Source organism: Cyanistes caeruleus, chromosome 1 (assembly GCF_971803275.1).
Source record: "Cyanistes caeruleus chromosome 1, bCyaCae1.hap1.1, whole genome shotgun sequence".
In the NCBI taxonomy this organism is placed as follows: Eukaryota; Metazoa; Chordata; class Aves; order Passeriformes; family Paridae; genus Cyanistes; species Cyanistes caeruleus.
The window spans coordinates 6,252,786-6,278,451 of record NC_141701.1 but is presented as its reverse complement, the minus strand read 5'-3'; the positions used below and the strand labels follow the sequence as shown (position 1 = coordinate 6,278,451).

At 41.8% G+C, this 25,666-nt stretch overlaps 1 protein-coding gene across 20 annotated transcripts in view; it reads right to left on the bottom strand.

Annotated features, from left to right (window-relative positions):
• The window catches only part of FAM135B (family with sequence similarity 135 member B), a 286,821-nt gene that overhangs the window by 189,023 nt on the left and 72,132 nt on the right, over nt 1-25,666 (bottom strand). For 4 of the 20 annotated variants that reach the window (XM_023921563.2, XM_023921564.2, XM_023921567.2 and 1 more), the window contains exon 1: nt 4,693-4,909. The exons of 5 other annotated variants lie outside the window; for them this stretch is intronic. The gene's annotated coding sequence lies outside the window, so the exon portion shown is untranslated. Of the gene's footprint in view, nt 1-4,692; nt 4,961-11,021; nt 11,082-13,516; nt 13,576-25,666 lie in introns of those variants that run through there. 11 more of the 20 variants (XM_086877989.1, XM_086878056.1, XM_086878100.1 and 8 more) reach the window with 7 other exon arrangements.

Here is a 25,666-nt window from a genome sequence, read left to right as displayed (position 1 = left end):
CAGGCTGCTAAATGTTGCCAGCAGGGTCTTAATAGCACAGGTTGTCCCTACCAAGCCAAGTTACAATAAGAAAGTCCCACTTGTCATTCTGCTGCATTCTGTGAATCCTCAAAAGCCAGTGACCAGAGTTTGAAATTTCCATGCAAATAAGACAAACATCAATTTACTGTCACACCACTGCTATGCATTTTCAGTACAAGTCTATTGTTTAACATCTGCAGTTTCACCTCTAAATTTCAATAGAGTGCACCATGACAACACCACATAGCTAAGAACAAATAAAAAGGAATTGTGATGAATATAACTACTAGGTATACATGTTACATTTCTGTATCTATAACTACATGTATATCTGTATCTACTAGATAGAGTACTACAAAATCAAGAATTTGGTGGGTAAAAATACCGGGAAAAGGTCAAAGTACTGCTTATGTTGTCTTACTCCCATGATCCTAAGGATGAGAAAACACAACAGGTAGGAAAAGCATATCACAATATTGCATTTACCTGCAGTGCCTCATGTGCAGTAAGAGAAGTAAACTTTGTGAGTCCCCCTGTGACCACTGAAAATGATCTTAATACTGGAACATACCCAGGTTAGAGGTGTGGGGGCTACAGAAACAAAGAATCCACACCAAGGGATGTCTGAACCTGAGAGAGAGGCAGAAATGCCATGAGATTTCTGGCAGATTTGTAGGAGGACCAGAGAGAATGGCAGAGGTATTCTCTTTCAATACAGGACAGCACGTGGATGTCAGCAGCATCTGAGTGTACAAAATAAAGAAATTCTTCCTTTTACACTTTGTTTGGATGCTCCATCTGCAGCAGTGGAACAGGGAAGAAATAAAACTGCTGAATAACAGAGTCCTTAACATTGCAGGCACTAATAATAGGATTAGAGAATAAAATCATATCCTCTTGGATTTGGAACATTTGGAGGAAGCCAGCTTCTGACTCACTCTCCCAACAAGTTGAGATCAGGCATGTCACTGTGTGACCTTCTGAAGGAGGATCAGCCCAGCAGCCACAACTACCCAGGTGGTTCCAGCCCATTCCCTCCTGGAGCAGTGTTAGCAGAGGTCATGCTACATCCCAGGCCCTGAGGTTCTTGCAGCATGTCAGGCACTGCCAGCACACAGGGGAGGGAACTGGGTACAGGGGAGGCCAGAAGAAATACACCCAAAATGAGACACCTGCATTATTTGTGCTTGTGGGCACACTTCTGTCAGAGCTGTGCTGGGGAGAAGCACAGACACCCAGATTATCTCACCAGGAGGGGAAGAAGGTTCAATCCATGAGTAAGGAAGGGGATGGACCCCAGGAGTTACAGAGCAAAGAGACCCCAAGCTTGCACCACCTGTGCCAGTAGAGCAGGAAGGAGTTATAACCTTCCCAAGCACTGCTGGGGTATCTACTCAGTGGACACAAAGGTTCCCATTGCATCACCATGGGCATCCTTTAGATTAACAGACAAGACCAGTCTGACTTTGCAAGATGAAAACTGGAAAAAAAAGGTTATTTCTGTATCAAGTATGAATTTGGTACATAATTTTAAGGGAACCAAATACACAGAGCAGTGTCCAGTTTCTAGTGTAAAGATCTCATCACTCCCCTCCTCACTGGGAAGCTTTTCTATGGTTAAGTGTCTGTCTCATTAAACAGCAAATCTAGCCAATCACAACAGAGTGTAAAGGAAAAAAAACATAATGTTGCAAGATGGAAAATAACAGTGTGGTTATTGAATAGAATAATAAACACCAGTGTACACATAGGCTCAAAATATAATGAATAGCATTGTTAAACTAAAGGCAAGGTACAACATTCTTCTTCAAACCATCTTTTGCTTCAGCTTACTAGAGAGCAGGATCTGGAATAAAGCATTTTCCTTATTTAAATAAAAAAGGATAAACAACAACAACACAACCCAAAAAACTAACAACAACAAAAAACACCCAAACCCTGGCTGCAGAATTTCCAAAATTCTAGGCTCAACCTGTTGGCAAATGCTGACTTTAGAACAGCAACTACTGTATAAGTCTACTTTTGTTCTGAGCTCTGAGAGCCACAGTGGGTGACTAATAAAAATTAGGAGCAAGATTTTAAAAGATGCTTAGTTATATCATGAGATATATTTTTTTTCCATTAGAATGGTGCTAGTGAACAATAAGTGAGCACTGAGGGAGCAGCTCTTAACAGCCGTGCACAAAACAAGAGAAACACTGTGCTCCCATTCATTACTAAACTAATAAAATATAATAGAAAAAGCCATAAGGCAAAATAATAAAAAAAAAATCACCCCTAAGCTTTCCAGATAAGCAATGGAAAGAGCTGCAGGACTGGGGGACACTGTATTGAATATCTGAGGTGGGGAACATCCTTGCTGCTTCCACTGGTATCAGCCTCTGTGCCCTGACTGTCCATGAGCAGCCCTCCATAGAGGATTTCTACGGCCAAGCAATGCTCATGAAAACATCCAGCTTCCCTACCTTACCCAGGGTCATTTCTAAGAGAAGTTTTCAGCCCTGTAGCAATCAAAAGTCCACATACAAATTCTGGCTTCTCTGTAATCACCTGCCCACCGCTAGCAGCAAAGTAGGATTGTGCAGGAATACTTGCAGAGTGTTAATGTGTAATTCCCAGAGCCCTTTGACCTTCAATCATCTGCTTGTGCTGATGAGAGGGTCACTGCTCTGCACCTCACTGAGCTGCCCCTGGATTATGCACTGTACATCTCTGCAACACATGTAAACAGGACTGTGGCTCTCTTACTGGTGTCTCATGTCACACACATGATCAGGTTTCTGCTCTTTTTACAGGCATTTTGACAGACACTTTTATTCCCTCTCTGTTATTGAAAAGAACTCTCAAGATTTAAATATTCTCTGAATTTGAAGCAAATAGCAAATCTCATGCAGAAATACACCATGAAATGTGCCCAGACTCTTAAAGACTGTAGCTCTACAGTGCTTTAGTTTAATTAATCTAAGTATCCAAAACCATCCTCTTCAGTTAAACTTGGTGTCTGTGAGCCCTGTCATTACCATGGACCAAAGAGCCCCTTGAAAAGAAGACCTGTTGTGATGAGGTCAAGTTCCTCAATAAATTATTTTTCAAATGGAAGCACTGATTCCAAATAGCTGCCTGTATTTTTCTATCCTTTACCTTATCAATTTCCCTTGGGATGGAACATAATTCCCAGGTAATTCTTACAGCACTTCTGCATAAGAACTGGACATGAGGTCCTGCCTACCCAAATTCCTTGTTCTGTAGCTTGCAGGAGGAGAATGTTTGTAAACATAGAGAAAAGGTGGGCACAAGTCTTCTCTCTGCTCTGTACCCAGAAACTTAAATTATATTCCAGCTCCTGCTGATTTTAGGAGGATCTACAGCTGTAGCAAAATGCAGGACTGGGACCAAAAACCACTCTGATTTTCAAATCAGGTTGAATATAACAGATGGGTGCCTCGTAACCTATGTACAAGGATATACATTATATATAAATAGATATAAACATGAGATTACGAGTAATTGTGTTGGGTCATACTCAGACCTACCCCATGTTTGAATTAGGAAGCATTTCCAGCTACACAGACAAGGATGATTTAGGGAGGACAAGGGACACCAGAGAGGAAGAAACAGGGATTTAGAGAAGGAGACAGAGACAGCAGAGGCAGCGTCAAATCTCTTTCTCCTTACTGCTGACAATAACAAACAAACAAGGAAATAAAAATAGTTCTGTGGAAGTGGAAGAGCTCTCTGCAGTCATTACACAGCAAACACTCACAGCTTAAACACTTGGCTTAAACTTACTTCCTCTTGTCCCCCCCTTTGTGCTCCTCAGACATACGCACTCATCCACATCTATTTGCCTGCACAAGGACACTCCAGAGCTTTGTATCTCTTCTGTTTATAAAATTACAAGGACTGTCCTCATGCCTCATGGATCAGAACTATTCTTCCCACCTTTTGAAATGTACCCACTCCAAGATTTCTCACAACAGATGAAGTGAGCATCTTTTACTGTGTGGCCATCAGATGCACATCTTCAATATAATTTTATTTTTTTTTTATTTCTTAGGAGGTGTAAAGGCTTAAGAACAATATTTTTGCAATTCTATACATACAAATATTCTCAGGCATGACTGCACTGATATTGTAATATTTTACTCTGGTTTTAAAGCACTTAAGGTGAATCTGAGAGTTGTGGACTACAGTGAGGTTTCTAGTCTTGTCTATTCATATACCCCTCTGCTTCACAGCTCTCTGCTGAAGATGATGAGATTTATTTGTAGAGTGGGTAGAGACAGAAGTGCGTTGTCGCATAATTTTTTTTCTTTAAGGGTTATTAATTACCACATCAACCTTTGCTCCGCTGCTGCTGTCCACTTTTATTTTAGAAGCGCAGCCGTTCCCCACTCTGATCACATTGGGCCCCCCCACCATCCCATTTTCTAGCAACCTTTTAGAACATTTTTTATTATTCCTTATGTATCTGGGTGGGGGGGAGAGAGAGGGACAGTATGGCAGAGATGGGGAACATGAGCTGGAAAACATGCTTGTCTGGAATTGTCATCACACTGCTGTTGGAAGGAGCAAGCCGGAAAACTCGCAGCCAACACTCGCACGCAAACACACGCCAGGCACACAGCACATCGATCCCGGGGAGTTTGTGAGCAGCCCCACAGCTCTTACCTGGCTTGTCTGGGATCCCTCTGCAGTGCAGCCCTCTCAGCTCCCTCTGCCCTATTCCCCCCGGGAGCAGCGGGGCCGGGGCTGTGAGCGGGTGCCGGTGCGGGTAGGGGTTGGCAGCAGCTGGCTGCAGCCTCGGCTGCCGGGCTCTGGCTCCTGCCAGGGCTGCTGCTGCTGCTGCTGCTGCTCCTGATGATGCCGAGGAGGAGGAGAGCCGAGTGAGGAGGAGGAGGATGCTGGCGGTGATGCTGTTGCCATGGTTACCCAACTCGGCGGCGGCACCGCTCAGAGCAACAGCTGCCCCAGCACCCAGATCTGCTGGAACCCATGGCTGCCGAGCAGCCCTCGATGTACAGGCACAGACACATCCCCAGAGCCCCTCTCCATAGGGAAAGTGACAGCCAGGAGGATGGAGGTCACTCCTTGGCACGGCTTTGGGGCTCTGGGAAAACAGATGGAGCGATGCATCCAAAATGTTTGCATTCTGCACTTGTCGGCAAGAAGCTCCCTGCCCTGCAAAGGTCAAGCGCCAGCTTCCAGGAGGGAGAAGTTTCCTTTTTTAGGGGATTCTTGCATTTTTATAGAGAACTGAACAAAACAGCAAAGTTGGGGAAGGGAATGACTTTCAAAGTTGCTGCTGTGATGCAGTTTTAAACTTTATTTTCTTTTTTCAAACTAAAGGCCAACCCTCTGCCTTTAAATTAGGACTTAAAAATTACTGTCTTATCATGTAAAAGTTTCTTTCAATAGAGAAATCCCTCTAGAAGTGAGTTCCTTGTGTGACAGAGAACTGCCTCTAACCACCAAACAGTGAGAAAAAACGTTTCAGAAAGGAACCCACTTACACAGCACAGGGCACTAATTATTTCATGCATGAAGCAAACAATCTGAACTTTGCCTCTATCTAATGATCTGAAAATAAAAAAAGGAAAAAGACCATTCACCATTCAGGTGGATGGACTGCCACATGATCAAAATACAGAGTATTAACTGAGAGAGACGTGAAATCAAGGCATTCAGCTGCCATTTATCTATCAAAGAGGCATGTTGTGAGGCTCTCATTTTGCACTGGAACATCACAAGACACAACCAGGTCACAACAATCAAATGTCACTTCCATCCCAAAATGTCAGTGCAAAGCTACGTAATGCTCATAAGCCATGACAGTTCTTTCAGGAGCTGGTACTGTTTGCAGGACATTGTGAAACCCTGTCTAAAAAATGCTGGGGAAAAGAAAAAAAAAAAAAAAAGAAAAATCACTGGTGGAAACTTTCTAAAGGGATTTGCTTCCTGCTGCCAGATCTCTGCTTGCAGCCTGGATGCTGCAGATATGAATCTGTGAGCTTGAGGCACCAAGAAAATGAACTGGATGGTATTTCCTATAAAGTATCAAACCCAGATAAATGGTTATAGAAGAGGGGAGTCTACAAGAAAGATGGACAGGGATTTTTTGCAAGAGCAGGTAGTGACAGGACAAGGAGGAATGGCTTCAAGCTGAAGAGTAGGTTTGGATTAGATATTAAGGAAAAGTACTGTGAAGGTGGTAAAGCCCTGGAACAGTTTGCCCAGAGAAGCTGTGGATGCACCAGCCCCAGAAAGGGGCTGTTCAAGGCCAGGCTGAATAGAGCTTGGAGCCACCTGGTTTAGTGGAAGGTGTTCCTGTTCCTAGCAGAGAGGCTGGAATGAGATGTTCTTTAAGGTCTCTTCAAGCCCAAGCAATTCTATGATTCTATGGCCTGCTGTTGGCAGCATTTCTCAAGATATTCTAGAAGACAGTGTCTCCACACCGTGTTCATTTTCAGAGGCATAATCTGGTTCATATAAAATAGTTTTCTATATATCTCATGGCTGTAGGAAATACTGGAACTACCTGACTGAGGAGGAAAAAATGCCAGCCAGCATACACTGCCAGACCTCCTTGGAGTAACTTCTGATTTCACAACCTCCAAGTATCTTATAAACCATTATCCTTGAAGATTTTTTAATTAATCCTCTTTTAAGCAACAATTTTGATGTCTGCTCAGAGATTATATAGCTGACTCAAAGGGAGTTTCTAGCACTCTAAAAAGAAAAAAGAAATATGTATGTTACCTATTTTAATCTTTAAAAATGCAATGCATGTAAAATTAGGCAGGACCCTGAAACCCTTCTCAAGAGCTAAAAAATATTTGCTGCATGTGTGGCCCAGGAGATTCCCTGCTGTAATTTTGAATGCAGGGCAAGAAGATCTCATTGCAGTAATGATGGTGAGCACATCTAAATCACCCACTCCATGATTAACCAGCTGACAGCAAAACCCGTGGTTATGCTGAATAGATCACTGAGACCACAGACAGATTTATTTCTGCTAAATCAGGATGTGTATTGCAAAATGTACCTGCTGAGATGTGTGTAACCAGTTTGCAAGATTATATTTTCCAAGTTTGTTTACTGGGGATTTTTTTTGGAAGCTACATCTCTGATTTCAAGACACATAAGAATAGCAGGAGAGAGTTGTCCTCTAGCTTCAGGTTCTTTGGCTCAGCATGGCTATGTTATACAGAGGAATTGCCCACCTTAATTCTCTTGCTGGTGCTAATCTGCAACACTGAGGAAAAAATCCACCTTGAAGGAGATGCAGAGTCCACCAAAACAAATGGCTTTGATACCTCTCTGTCTGTACCCTGCAGAGTGGGCATCTTCAACTGTGCCAAGTGAGGACAAAGTGGATATAAAGGTCTAACAGAGCACAGGGGAAAAAAAAAAAAAAAAAGGAAAAATAAGGAAAGGTAAAATAGTTTCATTTTCCCTCAGTCATGCAAGAAGGTCCTGCATGATGGGATCGAAGACTCGCATCGTTCACTGGGGAGACAAGTGGTGTTAGAGTATGTAAAGCATGCTGATTTCATAAGTAGCTATGATTCAATAAAGAAAAGACACATCACAGATGTATTTGACAGATTCAAGAGGAAAGGCTGTGGTTTTAAGCACAGCATTCGTTTTTAAAGACAGAACCAATGTCTTGCAGACCTGCTGAGGAATTACAGACCCCTCTGGGCATCTCAGATGGTGCTTGGCACCTATGTGTAATCATGTCTGGATTAACTTTTTGCATTAAATACTAAAGACAAGCAAATCAACTCAGCCTAACACAGATTTCTAAAGCAAATCAGGTGAATTCTCCCTTGTGCCTCCTTTTCTCTCCCTGTTGTTAGGAAAACACAAGGGCTGACTTAGCTGTATTTATCTACAACATCCTGAGGCAAAGGTAAATCCCATCCCTAACTCCAGCTCAGAAGAACTATCCCATCAAATCACCCATCTGAGCCCTGACGTCTGTCAACAAAGTTTTAAACCAAAACATATCTTCTGGAAATGTCTCTTAACTGCCTTAGCCCCACAGCAGACTGAGGTTTCAGCAATGAGGATATCTCAGAGCCTGTTTAGCTGCTGAATGTTCCCAGACTGGCTGCAATCCCTACGGCACAGACATCCTTGGACATGCTTAGTGTCCTATATCCCATCATAGGCAGAAAAATTTATATTCTGGATTCTTTGTGTGGAGCCTTTGGGTTATTTAATAATAACCTGAAACAGATATTCCCATTAGGTAGCAAGATAACTAATAAATGTTCACTGGAGCATCCAGTCCATGCTGCAGGGCACACATTGGGCTGGTAAACATTTCTACAGGTTGTAGACTCCACTTCAGTCTGCTATCTACACTACCAGAGCTGGACTGTAATAGTAATTGTACAATTTCTAAGAGCAGGGTTAAATAAAAAAATCTTAAAATAACTGAAATAAGCTTAGAACTACAAACTTCTAACTGCCTGTTCATGCCTTACCAATTTGGTGACCTTCTACGACAGGGCTACAGTATTGGTGGATGGGTCAGAGTGACTGACATTGTCTACCTGGACTTGTGCAGTATTTGACACTGTCCCACATGACATCCTTGTCTCCATATCACAGAGACACGGATTTGGTGGATGGACCACTTGGTAGACAGAGAACTGGCTGGATGGTGCACACAAAGAGCTGTGGCCAACAGCAAATTTTCCACATGGAAACCAATGATGGGTGGAATCCCTCAGGGGTCAGTACTGGGGCTGATGCTGTCCAACAGCTTTATCAGTGACATGGATGGTGGGATGCAGGCACCCTCAGCAAATTCACTCACCACACCAAGCTCTATGGTGCAGCCACAGGCTCGGGGGAAGGATCCAGAGGGACCTGGGCAGGCCAGAGAGGTAGGACTGTGCAAACTTCAGGAAGTTTAACAAAGCAAAATACAAGGTCCTGCACCTAGGTCATGGCAGGTTGGGTGGAGAAGTGATTCAGAGCAGCCCTGAGGAGAAGAGCTTAGGGGTGATGGCTGATGAAAAACCAACAGAATCATGAGCAGCATCCAAAGGAACGTGGCCAGCAGATCAAAGGAGGTGATTATTCCCCTCTGCTCCTGTGAGATCCCACCTGGAGTGCTGAGCACAGCTCTTGTTCTCCCAGCATAAGGACAGAGAACTGTTGGAACAAGTCCAGAGGAGGCCATAAAGTTGATAAGAGGACTTTTCCCATGAAGATAAGCTAAGAAAGTTGGAGCTGTTTAGCCTGAAGAAGAGAATCTTCCACTACATGATGAGGGCCTACAAGGAGAGGAACTCTTTGTCAGGAACTGTAGGGATAGGACAAGGAGTAATGGGTATGAAGAGAGCAAATCTAGGTTAGATATTAGGAAGAAATTCTTTGCTGTGAGGGTGGTGAGACACTGGACCAGGTTGCTCAGGGAGGTTGTGGATACCCCAACCCTGCAAGTGTTCAAAGCCAGGCTGGAAAAGACCTCTCGAGCAACCTGGTCTAGTGGGAGGTGTCCCTGGCATGGTAGAGGGCTCTGGCACCAGATAATCTTTAAGATCCTTTCCAACCCCTTAACATTCTATGATTGTGTGATTCCTCTGATATCTCAACAGCAGCACATAAAACCTTACATGATGAGACACGAGCTTGTGATTTAAACACACACACAGAGCAAGGAAGTGAGTTGTGTCTCGTGTCAAGGAAAGACCACAACCCTCAGCTTCCTCCTGGAGCACACAAGGAGTGGTTGCAGAGACCTCATCCTGGCTGTAAGAGCTTTCCTCCAGCTCTGGGACAAAATTTGCTGCAGGAAGCCTCTGTGAAAGCTCCCTGTGGCTGTGTAACATGTCACACTGTGGCTGGGGAGAAGAAGGAAGGGCTAAATGTGTGCTCCAAGCTAGCAGCAGGAAACACAGCAGCTGTAGGTAATGGACAGAGCAGGTTAAGATTCTCCTTTAGTGAACTGAGAAGCTGAATCTACCTTTTGATTGCAACACAGTTTCCAGGGGCTGTTTCTCTCTACTTTATAATTTTAGGAAAGGGTAAGATCCAAAGGGAAAGTCTGACACAGAAAAACAAATAGAACTCTCAGTCTTGGGGCTTTGATTACTTCTGGATCCTCTGTGTGCTCTAGGAGCATTCAGATGGAAAGACACTTTTAGGAAGCAAATGCACCATATTGTTATAGCAGGATTTGAAGCACCCTCTAATGTGAATTACACAGCCTCACATAATCCAGTTTCATGCTATGCCACAGAGAAGCAGTTAAGCAAAAGAAGGAGAAAAACAGGAGAAGGAATCAAAAGATGTCTTTCATACAGCTATTTGAGAAAAATATAACCACAAGTGTCAACTAAAATCTATAAAAATATTTATTTTGATCCACAGTCAGATATCCATCACCCATGACCCATCATTGGAAGCATTCAAAGTCAGACTGAAGGGGCTTTGGGCAACTTGATCCAGTGGAAATTATTGTTTTCCATGACAAGAAGTTTGGAATGATCTCCAAACCATTTTGTGGTTCTAATAAATATAATAGATTCTTAGAGAGTTCCACAGTATAAAGTAGTTTTTAAAATAATGTATGTTTTTTTATACCATGCAGCATTTAAAATCATGCAGTATTTTCACATATCATAGTGAAGAATTAAAGGTAAATTCTACAGTATTAGAAAAAGTATAAAGCATAATTTATCATTTCAGTAAGTATGTATTTCACACAAAACCTTCACAGTACAACATAAAAAGGATCATAAAGACTTAGCTTGTTTTAATAGTTACTTCCAAGAAAAGTTTATATCTCTCCTTGCAAGTCTTTACACTTATCCTGTCTTCAAACCACAGAGTCCTCATTCAGCCACCATCCATTTAATATTTTGTTCATTCTACCACTCGGTTTTAGTCCAGTGTTTTGTTACAGACAGCCTGCCAGGTAAACAGCCTTGCTGTAAGTATCAAAAAAATCTACTTTTACCCACCAGTGCCTACCTTACCTGGAGGCAGCAGGAAACCTCAGCTTACAGTCCTCATTCAGGGCTCTGGAAGATTGCATACTGGATAGAAAACAGAGTAAATAAGCACACTTCAAATGTTTAACATGATACAAACATCTGATAGGACTTGAAGGAACTGCTGCAGTATTAGAAGTTCAAAAAACAAACAAACAAAAACAAAACAAAAAAACCCACACACAAATAAAAGAAGGATTTTGTGAATAACACAGCCCAGGCCAAAAACATCATTTTGCAGGCAGCCTTAGGAGCTGCAGAGCACTGCTCCCTGCTGCAGTACCTCACAGAATCACAATCAATATTTTTCTAAACACTCCTATTGAAAAAAGGGTTGCCACTGACATCTATTTTGTGCATGGAAAATAAGTCCTGGACTTTTTCACAGGCACCCACACAAGCAGCTGAGATTTTCTGGAGGTCAATGCTGAACTCCCTGAGCATTAGAACAGGTTGTTCAGACAGTTGTGGAGTCTCCATCACTGGAAATATTCAAACTTTGAATGAATATTTTCCTCTGTATCCTGATGTAGGTGATCCTGCTTTGGGGAAGGCCAGGGATGATGTGACCTCAAGAAGTGATTTCTGACATCAACCATTCTATGAAATCATTAACAAGTCCCATACCCCATTGTTCCCAGCATGCATTCCAGAGACTCCTGATCTCTGCCCCCTTGTTCAACAACTCCTAAGTTCTTCCTTGGTTTTATACACAACCTCTTTTTTCTTCCACACACAAACCTACTGCCGTACACCTATTCTCACACCTTACACTCCTCCATCCCAGTCAACCTACAGTACCCTAAACTTAAATCACTTATCTCTTCCTAGGCCCCTTGCTACTTCCTAGAACTCCCTCTGCCAATTTGGTACAGTAAATCATAAGGGCAACTTCCTCCCCTATTTAGTTTGGGCACAGTGCAAGCTTTCCTCTCACCTTGAGTGGAGCATCTCCCACCTCATGTCCCATTTTAGATGTGGCCTAACCCACAACATCACAGAAAAAGAAAGGAAAGTTGATGAGAATTCTATTTTGACACAGACTGGAAAATATCCCGGGCATTCAACATGTCAGAAGAACTTAGCTGTTTGTCTAGCTGCTGCTGAGCACCCAAAAACTGTTTTTATTCAAAGGTTTATGGGCTGTCTTATTACAGAAGTTCTGAGAGATGGACACAACAGAAGGACAATTTATTTTCTCTTTGGAGTATCTGCTCCTAAGCACATAAGTGCAGTCTCCCAGAGAAGAGCAGATGACCCATTTCTAATGTAGGCAAAACAGATTATTTCTCCTAAATTCCTTTATGGAAATATCAAAACTGTTTTGGCTGCAGTTTTTACAAATTAATTCAGTCCAAGGAAGATGCCCCTGCATAAAATGTTTTAGCCCAAGCAATTAAGATACAACAAAGTGATAAGCAATAAAAGCTAGAGTGTTACTATAAGAAATGCTGGACAACCTTAACAACACTCACTGGTATCACTCCCACCTAAAATACATATTAATTCACTAAACAGCCAGATGGGCTTGTTTGTTTAAGACTCTTCCCTAGAGGTTTTCAGTTTTATTTTTTTTTATATATGTCTTTTATAATGCAAAATACCAGCTGGCAGGCAGTACTACTAGTACCTAACTACTAACTGGAGTTTGAATATAAAGATTATTTTAAAATATCTGAACCAAAGATAATTTTAAAATATCAAAAACAAACACTTGTCTAGCATTGCTTACAATAAGCACAATGTTTCAGCCTTGAAAGGAGAGGAGAAACATCCATCCTCATTTGTGTCTAGGTAAACCATGGTGCAGGAAAGCTAAATATGCTTGAGGAAGGGTATATTATAGGTGGGAAAAGGACATGGGAGCAGGCATCTTTCTCCTAAATATTCTTGAATGCAACAAATTATTCAGCCATAGGATGGTAATTTGTGGGCAAATCCCAAGTGAGTGGCAAACCAGTATTTTTAGAAGTGAAAGAGGTTCCAGGGTTGAGATTTGAACACCAATTTAAAGTTGCTCTAAGTGCTGACCTATAACTTCCAACCACAGTTTTTCTTTCTAGGTTAATGACACCCCAAAGCCCATTTAAATGGAAAAGGTGGAAACCACTACAGACATTTTGTCTTCCCTGGCTCAAGGCTGAAGTTCAATGGTATGAAGGAATAAGATGAGGGAAAAGTCAAGCTCTTAACAGTATTTTGAAGTCTGGGAAAAGCAAATTAAGAATTCAACTATCTGGGTTGATGAGTCACATCTTTTACCACAGCTCTATGGACTTCAATACAACAAAACCAGAATAGGATATTTTTCAGCATTCCCACCACGCCAGGTAATGATGGTGGTTGCTAGTGGACACTTCCTTACCTCACATTCATTTTTGCTTTTAGCAATTAAGTCATTCATGAGAAGGAAGTAGCTTAGTTTAGAAACTTTTGAGACATGTCTACATTGCTTTGGAAAGAACTTCACTCTTACTGACCTCTGAAATCCCATAGATTGTGGCTGCATAGGTCCAGTTCTCACCTGTCTTCTGGGCAGCTAGAAAAGTTAATCAGAAGAAATTAACCAACATGCTTTGTAGATCTTATGCCAAAAACCTCTTCTCTCTTTGAATGAAAGGCAACCAATGTTTATGATACACACGTGTTGTAACTTTAAAATCAACTGAAGGATTCTCATAAAGGGGACTATGCCAGTTATATGAGGTTCTTGGGTCTAGGGTAGTTGAAAGAAAGGTGAAACATACTACACTGGACAAAAAATCAAGGAACTCTGTCTTAGCACCTGTGTAGACATCTGCTGTTCTTCTTAAAGCTTATTATTTATTGAAGAGACAGTGAGAACTGCTACACATCTAAAGACGTGAACCACAGGTGCAGAGAGCAACTGCAGGACTTCAGAGGTTTGCCATAGAAAAATATTTATCTTGAAGTTCACAGGTAAATAATTCAAAAACATTTCCTCCTCTTAATGCCTCAACTGAGCATATGACAAGAAAAATCAGTGATAACACGAGCCACCAAATGGTTTCTCTCAATGAGGAGGACAAAGACTGATGATGTTGAGTTGAAGTTCATCTGGGAGGATGACAGTGGACTCACTGCATGTCCCAGCCAGGCAGGCATGTCTGTAACACTGAGACCAAACAGCCAGGATATTGACAGGTGCATTGACATATCTCAAAGACTAGAGATGGAAGGATTTGGGTGTTTGTGTTCAGTATCTTCTCAGCTGGAGCTTTGACAGGAACAGAGGGGTTTGATTTCCCAGTGAACTGAACCCCATCAGCAAAATGCACGTTCAGCATTCAGTCAAAGCAGAATATCTTTCTATATGATCTGACCAAAAATGTTAAGAAAATATGTTATCCATCTCCAAAGGGAAAAAAAAAAAGGAAACTGTTGAGGATTTTCCCTGTAGGCTGCCCCTATTATTCTTGAGGAACAGCTGCAGAGCACCTTATATAATTTAGCATGGTCAGAGTCCAGAGAATAGCTGCAAAGGCTGGATGTACATGTGAAAGAAAGAAGGATAAAGAATGATTCCTCTTCCTTCTCAGCTTTCTAGATCTGGGGAATTGGAGGGGAAACATCTTTTTGTTTCACCTCTCCCATTCTACCCTAGCAGGAAAAATTCTCACACACAGGCAGCAACCAAGCCCTGAGCAGAGCCAAAACTCTGGGCACAGCTCCATCACCAGAGTATATTTTATGGTCTTCCCTGACACCTAAGTGCTAAAAGAAAACTCCACGTGCACACAGCACAGCCTACACAGACCATGCAGATGGGAACATGAGGCACCTGCCACTACCCACAGCAACATCATCTCAAAACATCCAAAATATTGTTATCTACAGATCCAGCAACCAGCGAGAGCTGCAAAACACGGCTCTTACAAACACTGCCATGCCCTTAGAATCCCTGATTCAGTGCAGGGGATTGGGAAGGAAGAAACACTGGGGCTGATGGACTGCAGAAAAGGCTCAGGGGTCCTTGCTGGACAGTGAGATGGATGTGAGACTTGGCAGCAAAGACAGTGGGCCTCCAGGGCTGTACCAACAAGGCTACAGCCTGGAGATAAAGAAAAGAGATTGTCCCTCCCTGCCCAGTGCTCTTCAGAGCACACCTAACACTGAACCCAGCTTTGGTCCCACCAATACAAGGAGAATCTAGATAAACCAGAGCATAGAGGATCACTAAGAAGGGATCTGAAGAATATTCCAAGTAAGGAGAGAGTGGAGGACCAGTTTCTTCAGCCTGGATAAAGCACTGCTCTGGATGTACTGTTAAGGGAGGTCAGCAGCATCCCACTACTCACTGGAACAGACCACCCAGAAGTAGGAAAAAGGTTCTTTATGGTGGTGCATGGCAGGGGGAACCAGAAACAGCAGGCACAAACTTAGATGAGAGAGATTCAAACCATTTTCCCCTGAGGACAGTCAAGCAGTGGAGCAGGATGTCCAGAGGGATTGTGTGGTGTCCATCCTTGGAAATTTTCAAGACTGGACTGGATAAAGCTCTGAGCAATCATAGCTGTCCCCACAGCTGACTCTGCTGGAGCAGGGAACTGAGGTAAAGACCCTTTGGATTATTCTGTGGTACCTGTGTCTTGTCTCACTACAGAAGTCACTTTCCCAGGTTTTCAAATCTTCCCTTAATAACCTGTTTTGCACTCAGTCTGTGAAATGAAAAGCAGAGATTGTTTGTGTACTTCTCAGTGATGACATCCTGGCTAACAGATTGGCACAGCAGGTACATGTCAGGACAATAAAAGGGAAAAGGAAAGGAGGCTAAAGATAATCGTGGAATTTATCAGAGCATTACATCACATTCTTTTTATTATCCTTTCTTCTCCAGTCACAAACACAGCAATAGCATTGACTTCATTACCCAGCTCTGAAATTAAATGGGGCAAGAGAGAGGCTCAATCTCTTCAACATAAAGGGAAAAGTAAACATCTCCCTCTGCCTTGAAAGCCTGCATGACCCAGTTCCCTGCCAACACCCAGATATGAGAGATATGAAAGAGAAAGGAAGGATAGATTGAGGTGAAAAGTGGCACAAGTTCTCCTCACAGCCTGTGGGTTGAGAAGATATGAACTCTTATCTGTTGTTTTGTCCAGTTCCCACCACAGAGCACACCCCTGTTTGCCCTTCTGGCACGGGACAAGGGATGGTAACAGCCCCTCTAGGTTAATTAGGTTTTAGCATCATCCTCTGCAATCCACAGAAACAACCCAAACCCTCACACAGTGCTTGGATTTTAACAGGATCCTTAGTCTGAGTGGCCACAGCACAGACCCACAACAAGCACTGCCTCCTGACAGAAATCACAAACACCTGCATGCTGTGTGTCACTGAACATTGAGAGATCTTTCCAACCCTGCCTGTCTTGTTATTGACAACACAGGCTCCTCCACGATCCCACTCCTCAGAAGGCAGCTGTACCTTTCCCTTCCAGGCAAAAGCAGTTTCATTCATTAATGTGGCCAGGTATCACCACATGTATTTTTGTTTGAAATGGAGGAAAACTGATACCATTTTGTTTAAGCCCTATTCTCTCACCAAGCACCACCATTACTCATTTCAGAGTGAACTTTAGCAAACTCTCTGCTGAGGTATAGCTGTGACATAAGGAACAAACAGAGTCATGGTGTGTGGCAGAATAATGATGATTCCACAAGAAGCTGGAAATGACTCTCCTCAGGCAGAGATTGAAAAGGGAAGCTTTGTCAACACTGGCCCTGAAGAGCAGGACTGTGTGATGTGGTTAGCCCTGCTGCAGGATCTTCCCTGCAGCCCTGGGGAAAGTAAAACCTGGCTGGGAATTCTGTCTTAGAAGAGCTCTCTCTCCTGCAGAGACCTGGGTGCTCCAAAATGCCACTCAAAGGACACCCATTTGAGTTTATCTCCATCCTACCTTCTGCAGTAGCTACAAAAAACATCAGAACTGAGCTAATCATCATTTTGAGCTACTTCATCACAGGGAGACTGAATTCTACCCTGGAGGCCTCTCAGTTTCCAGGGGATTTTCCTGGAGACCAGCACCAGCGTTCACCCAAGACAGTGACATCCCTGCCTGTTCAGTCACTCTCTGGCTGGGCAGGCTGCAGGCAAGGGGGGATCAGCTCTCAAGGGTCTCCCCTGGGACAGGGGATGTAGCTTTGCACTTCCCAGCTTCCAGGAGGTGCTGAGAGTCAATTAAATATTATTAAATATTATTTATGTGCAAGAGTGGGAAACTCAGCTGAGAACCTTGCTCCAAAAATAATACAGAAGTCCAGGTTTCCTCACTCCATGTTTTAGTGACCTAAAATCACACACGATTATATACATATATATATATACACATCCACAAATCCATTCTTTCTTTAAATATACTGAATTCATACAAATCCACACAGACATTAAATATGTGAGTATACATGCACACATTATGAGTTAGTCCATAATCACATATTGACAAGATATTTATATGTGAGTGTGAGTGTGTGTGTGTGTGTTTTTTTGCAAATATAACTTTAGGTATTACAGAACTAATTCAAATACACACATGTTTAGTACACATTTAGCATAAGTAAGATTCAATCCAAGTTCCTAGAATAAGTTAATTTTTTTTATACTTTTCTCCTGAATTTGAAATGTAAACAACATTTTCAGATGACTAATACAATGTTGGCTCTAAGGGTTAAGCTCAGTTTCAAAAAAAAAAAAAGATGTTTTCCAAAATATTCTTATATTTGTATTTTTCAAGCTCTAAATTACCATAAATTAACATTTTCAACTACCTCAGAGCATTCCAATGAAGGTTCAACAAATCTGTTTCAGTCACAAGGAAAATTATCTCTGATTATATCAATCCTCACATTTTCACAGACTTGAACAGACTTTGTCAGCTTCTAAAAAAGACAAAGAAATTTGAGATGAGACTGGAGATGAGATTGATTACTTATTTCTCCTCCTGTTTACATAATATGAGAAATCAATTAAATAAACTGATTCCTTTGAATTCATATGGTAAAGGACATTAGAAAGTTTTTTTTCCACTAACTCAGCAGCTTTGCCTTTTTTTTTTTTTTTTAATTCACTTCCCATGCTCAAAGAACTCCTTGGACATGAGCAGCCACCAGAGGAAAAAGAGTCCTGAACACTAGAGGGCAGATAAGAAACAAACCATCAAGTTTATCCCTCATCATTCAGTCCCTGAAATAAAAATTTTCTTCTAGTAATTTTTACCTTTCCTTATTTCATTCCACCAGCAACTTGTGATTATTTTCACTTTAAATATCTGTGCTAATGTACATAATTGCACAGCATTTTATTTTCTCCTTAATATTTCTTGAGAAGCAAAAAAGGAAACTTCATGAAAAGAAAAATAACATTGAGACTTCATGATTGAAGAGCTGTTACACTGGGAAATAACCCATGGCAATAATATATTCACTATAGAGAGAGATCTCTAGGGCAAACCAAACTGGTACATACACTGGTGGTACAAGAATATCTGAGTTACAGTGACCAGCATCCCTGTTTGCTCATTAAAAATAAGATTCACTTGCTTGGCTCTCATTTCATTGTGCTTTTCCTCCCTGCAGCCTTGTCCTTTGTTTCCTCCACCCCTGTAAACACACTGTGCAATTACTTGTCCCCCCTCCTGTAACCCCACACACTGAGTTTCCTGCATTTGGGTAAAGGAGATTTCCATCACTTCCAGCCATTGGCAGCCTCGTGTGGAGAGGCAGAGCTCACAAGCACAGCAGTAGTGGCACACACATGTACAAACTTAGGAGAGCTTATCACAGAATCATAAAATAATAAAAGGGCTAAAAGATAATCTAGTTTCAAACCCTCTGCCGTGGGCAGGGACACCTGCCACTCTCCCAGCTTGCTCAAAGTTCCATCCATCCTTACCTTGAACACTTCCAGGGGTGGGGCATCCACAGCTTCTCTGGGTAACCTATGCCAGGGCTTCAGTATCCTCACAGGAACTAATTTCTCCCTAACCGCTAATCTAAATCTCTCCTCTTACTTTAAAAATGTTTCTCCTTGTCCTACCACTATCTGCTCATGTAAAAAAAATCTTTCTTTCTCTATTTTACAAGCCCCCATTGCTCTGATCACCACCCCACATGCTGCCAGTCTCTAAGCATTTGAGGAAATTCACCTCCTATCTCAGGACAGCTAGAGGGAATGTTTTTTAAAAAAGTCAGTCATGGCCTCACATAAACCTCTGAATCACACCTGGGATGAAGCAATCGTGCTTAACTCCTTTGCACATCCTTAGCATGTCTCTTCTCACCACCAGGAGCCTGGCAGACTGCTGTAATTCAGAGGGATGCTTCAGAACTATTTACAAACACACCTCCTTGTGCAGCACTGCTCTTTCAGCATAAATGCAAATACAGCCTCTGCAGTACCTCACACACACAACATTTACTGCTATGCAGATCGTGCCTAGATGTTTTGGGAAGCTGCCTTCTCCTAAATGCTGAAATAAAAAACAAATCTGCTATTCTTCAAGACATTTTTTTTTTCTGGCAAGCCTCAGTCTAGGGTCATCCAGAATGTATCTTGTGGACTTTTGTTTCCCCCTTGGCAGGGCAGACAAAAATAGCCAGGCCCTGCTGCCTGGATATATAGACAGAGATATGCAGCTGCATTTGTGGGGCTAAAGCCTGAACTAATACACATCAGGGGCTCTCAGGACTTACTAATTTGGGGTGCAGACACATGTACCCATGTTATACAGCCTCAGGTTCAGAGTGGGCTCTCACAGGCATGCAGAAATTCACACCACAACCTTCGGGTGTCCTGTCTTCCAGAGAGCCAAGACACTTCTCATATAAAATAGACATTGAGATCCTGAAAAAAATCCCTTTGAGAAGCCTTAAAAGAAGCAGACAATACAGTCATTCCTGCTAAAGGGCCAAACACCCACCCAGCTGCACAGTCACTCGCCCCCTCAGAGGTACAAGGAGAGAAAGCATGATGAGAGAGCTCAGGGACATAGGTAAAGACAGGGAGACCATTTAGCAGCTCCTATCATGGGCTAAACAGGATTATATGCAGAAAATTAATTTAATGTATTCACAATTAAAATATATTCTGGAACTGAGAAAGAATAACAAGCAACATAAAAAACACCTTCCACCCAGCTTTTCCCCTTCCTCACTTCATTCCTGACTCCTCTTCCCTGACAGGGTGGGGATGGGGCAGTGGCTGGTCCATCTCAGCCTCTCCAGACTGCTCCCCCCTCCTCTCCTGTCTCTCTGTGCCAGCTCAGGCCTTTCCCCAGGCAGAAGCAGGATTGATGCTCCTGCCAGGGCTCTCCAAGGCTGTGAATTTGCTGTGAATTTGTTGTGAATTTAACAGAGCTGTTATTGTGACATATCTGTGTGCAAAACAAGGACTCCATCCCATGACCTAAATGCAAAGATACTAAATCATATACTGATAAGGAAAAAACTGCATCCCCAGAGATGAGATAACAATTTGTGTCTTCAAAGTTAACTTATCTCCTTAGTGGTCTCCCTTGTTGCCACATTCCAATGGGCTGTGCCTCACCTTTGCTCATCCCTAAGGAGCTCCATTTCTGTGCTTGTGAGAGCTCAGCCCATGAGTGAGTTCCCCACAGCACAATATAAGATATAAAGCTATTGGAGTGTCTAAAGGAGGGCTATGATGGGGAATTAGTATGAAATGTGGCTGAGGTCACTTGGCCTGTTCAGACTGGAGGAGACTGAGAAGAGACCTCACACCAAAATTTCCTCACAAAGAGAACCAGAGGGACAGACAAGGATCTCTTCTCTCTGGTGAAGAGTGACAGGACCTGAGGGGTTGGCAATGAAGCTGTGTCAGGTCCAGGCTGGACATCAGCTAAAGGTTCATCACCCAGAGCATGGCTGGATGCTGAAGAGGCTCCCCAGGAAAGCAGTCACAGCCCCAAGCCTGACAGAGCTAAAGCATTTGGACAACACACTTGGACACTTGGGGTGATCCTTGAGGCTGCCCTGTACAGGGCCACGAGTTGGACTCAATGATCCTTGTGGGTCCCTTTGAACTCAAGACATTCTATGAATTTATGGACACAAGCACAGGTTGTACAGGTACAGGTTTGTACAGGTACAAATGGCAAAGCATTCTGAATTTGGTTCAGGACAGGTAAGGAATTACCCATCCAGTTGTAAAAAATGCCTGGTTGTAGCATCAGATGGAATTGTGTTTAGCATTTCTAAATGCGTGTTTTCAAGAGAAAAGTAAGGAAATGGAAGGAGGAACTAAAAAGGTGACTAGGATCATGTGGACAAAGATATACAAGAAGCTCAACTTGGCATAGGAATATAAAGGTTGTGGGAGGATAAGGTGACTCATACTTGTAAAGGCTGAATGTCAAGACAGTGGAAGAGTTAGCTAACTTTAAGTATGGTACTGGCACAAGATCAATGGGGTATATAATGTTCAGAAATAGACTTAGGCTGGAAAATTACAAGATGATTTCTAGCAATCCAGGATTTGTGATTTTGCCCAGGCAAGATTGATAAGGTTTGTCATGGACTGAAGAAAGAAAAAAATTGCTTCTCTTTATGATATTTGACTTTGTCTTCTTCCTCAGATCTCAGAGGGGATTTGTTAGACTGAATTTCTACCGCTGCAGGGGGTAGGATAAGTGCTAATAGCCATGTCTCCTACTTCTTGAGGAACTGTACCATAGCAGCCCTAGGTTTCACACTGGGATGTAGGAAGGTTAGTATTATTTATCAGGTATCAAATTATCCCAGTGACTGTGCTAAAAAATGGGTTTGATTTGAAATGGGTGTCAGCAAACTTAAGGGCATTTTATGCCTCTAGCCAAGACCTGGTATAATTTGTTTTTTAGATATCACTGTCAGCCAGTCTTTTAAGCATCAATTTGGCACTTAAGTCCCACTTATTTAAATGGAACTGAGGCAACCAAACACCTCAGTAAAACTGGCCTAAAGTTTTTTTTTTTTCATATTTAAATCCCTGGTAAACAAATATAACAGAAAACCCATGCTGCTGTCCTTTGGCCTTTCTCTAGACTCAGTTTTGAGCTCTGTGGTTCACTGAAGACACCTCAGTCAGACCATGTGCTTTCACTTTATTGTGAGATAAATAACAACAGGAGCTGGGAATGCATAAGTAATTCACATGTGCCAGCAGGTGTGAATCCTCCACCCTATTTAATAAAAGAACACTCTGCAAAAGTACCTCTAGAACTCTGCAAGAAACTATACAGAGGGGAAAAGATAAATCCCAGTCCATACATTTATCCTGGTTTTTTAACACTCAGCAAATCTTGCCCATGTATTAATTTTGCATGCATTATGAACTTGGGCTAAGTACTAACTGCACATTTGTACTTACCTAGAAGAAAGGAGGTCACTGCTAGAATTGTCCTGGATAGCAAACTGCTTTGCTTTAAACTTAATCAAATAGTGGAAGAATTAAAAGTGATAATGAACCTACAATAAAGCAAGGAAATGTTATGCAATCAGGCCCACTCATATAAATGGATCTGAAAACCCTGCTTATTTAACATTTTAGGTTTCCTCTGTTGAATAATACATAGTCTATTGGAGGATTTAAGTTAGAACACGGAGCTGAATGTTAGATATTAAATATTAAATGTATAGCAAGGAAAACAGTTGATTTCCTTGCAGGCATACAACTTTGGGCTCAGTGGTTCAGAGGAAAGGAGGTGGGCATAGTCCCCATGTGGGGAAACCTGGTGGAAAATAAGGATGGGAGGAAGCAAAGGGAAGACTTCTGTGACTGGCAGGCTTCTTTTCTGAAATTTTAATGAAGCTATACTGATGTGTGTCATAAAAATATGATGTAACTAAATCTCCTCACATTGCTCCTGCTCTACAGAATATTTTTCATGGAACAGTTCCTTTAGCAGCAAAAGGAGTTGTAAGAGACTGATAAATCACATCAGTCATGCTGGTTGCATAATGTTAGAGTGTAGTGCAGTATTTTTCATTCTTGTCATTATTTATTTAATGTTTTCAATGGGAAAAAACCTGTTTTTTTATGGTCTATTATCCCTTGAATAACTTAACAATAACTTTGAAGCATAACTTCACAAAGTTGAAAGGATTTTGACAAGACAGACTAGATAGAATTGTTGCAATTATTTTGGTACAAAAATTTATTTGACTACATTACCCTCCTCTGACCCCCTAAAGGAGCCACAGGAGTAGAAGATGTTCAAGAACACAGTGAATTTTGAAAACTTGTGAACTACTCAAACAGTCAAAGAAATTGGACAGCATATAATGTACTACAAAGCAGGGACATCTTATTTAAGTGAACGGCTGAAAAATGTAGATGGCTGAATGACAAACTCATATCACAGCTATAAATGAGAATTTTGGGAACTTACTATAAAGTTTATGCCTTTAAATATTTTTAATCAGTGTTTAATTGCTTAACAGTGCACAGAGCAGCTGGTGTGGTCTAGTTGGACAAATTAAATTAGTTATTCTGGACAATCTGGTGATCTAAACCAGAAAAAGTTGGCTAATACCTGGAGACAGGACAGGGATTCATTTTTCTAAGAGCTGGTCATGGTAAATCTCATGTTTTCTTGTAATTGCAGTGAAATTTCAGCTGGCTTTAGGACCAAGTACAGGCTAACTGCATGACACTTAGCAGTTGTGCTAAAAAATACAAGGATGTATTTGAACCTTAATTTTCTCAAGTGGAAACTTCCCTGCTTGCTTTGCATGGAACGTGTGACCTGCTGTTACACTGAGAGCGAGCAGTGATGGATGTTTGTCTGGGCAGTGTGAGAAATAGGGCCCTCATTCTTTTATCTGAAGCAACTGTTCTTTCTTTCATAAACCTAATTACCATTCACTGTGGCAATGACTTTTGTTGAATTATTTATCAAGATTTAGACACTGAGAAAGGCTGAAACAACACTGCTACCATCCCTTTATGAATCCATTAAAAAGGGAGCATACACCTTGCACTTCAGCAAAAACCACATCATGGATTTTTTTTCTTGTCCACAAGTTGAAATTAAACAATAAGATACCAGAGAAATTAACTGTGCATCCAGAAATATGCTTTCAACACTCAGCACCTCATGCTCTTCTAGAGAAAGGATATAGGTGTACTTGTACATACTTCAGCCTGTAGCTGTGGTGTATTAAATGCTGTATGAATAGGAAAAGAATCCCCACATCACCCAAAAGCCACCTAGAGCACTTTACACACTTCTTTACTGCCCCACAGAATCCACACAGTGCCAAACTCCAGGTGCCAAGTTACTTGAACACCTGAGCTTTCTCATTGTCCATTGGTATTTTCATAAAGGCAGCTCACATAGAAATAGAGGTTGGTCAGCAGGACTAAATGCAGCTAATCAGAAAAATACAAAATCAAAAAAACTCAGATTAAGAGTGCCCGGTTCTAATTCTCACCAAACGAGCAAGAAATAGTCACAAGTTACTTGATGGTTTTGTTTTGGTAGGGGCAGATCTATTTAGCAGGCAGCTCCTGAATGTGAGAACAACTGTGATGAAAAAGAATTAAACATACAACCAACCAGGTGTGATGGAGAGGCCGTTTGGAGATGGAAAGTGAAAACATTCTATTAAGCAGAAGAAACCTGAGGCTTGCCTAAAATATTTTCTAAAGGCAATAGGGCTGAATATGCAGTTTGAAACATTCAGTAGAAAACTTCAATTTCATGCTGACTTCGTTCATTTTTTTAACAGCTTCCTCCTATAGCATTTTATGAAGAAGAAGATTTTCTAGGCAGTAAACATTCCTATGCAACAACACATTTGGATAAGTGTTTAATTTCAAGTATATTCTTATTTCCTGTGCTTTGTTGAATCATGTGCTGGGAGCCTCAGGTTCTGCATTGAGCAGGTGTGGGGCAAAGGGGGGCTCTGGGGGCAGCTTCTGGGAAGGTGTCAGAAGTTTCCCCTGTCCTACAGAGCCAGTGACATCCAGGACCAAGGGATGACACCCTTAAAACCCACACAGGGGAAATCTGATCCATCTCACCTGATCTTTATCAGCTTTCTGTATGCCAAAGCATGAGACTCAGGATCCACTTCAAAAAACTTACCAGCAGCATTGCTGAGCCTCTGGTTATCTGTGTACAAACATCTCCTACCTTTCTAATTCACTTTCTGTTCTCAGGACTTTGCACTTCCTGATCACAAATCTTGGGGGAAAAAATCCCCACATTTTTCTTGGTCAAATCTGAGCTTCTCACTGTTTGGTTTCAGTGACTGTGCTTAGTTCCAAATGTTCAGATACAGGGAAAACACAGAAGCTCTTTATCTATTTCCTCAAAAATACTTGCATTTTTTTAAAATAGTATTAAAATTCATAGTTTTGCTTCAAAGAAGACCTCTCACAATATTTTATATTAGAGTCATCACCCTTCTTTGCACTCATTTGAGGTCTAAAATATCCTTTTTGAGATAAGGCATCAGTTCTACACATAGTATCTCAAGTAAAATGCACTTTTTTCGTAGAAGTCTCTAGCACCCTCCACAGATATCAGAATGTACTTTTCTACTTTGTTGTTTAACTCTGCAGATGGCTGAACCAAAACCAATTGAAACTTATTCTGTAGCAATTAA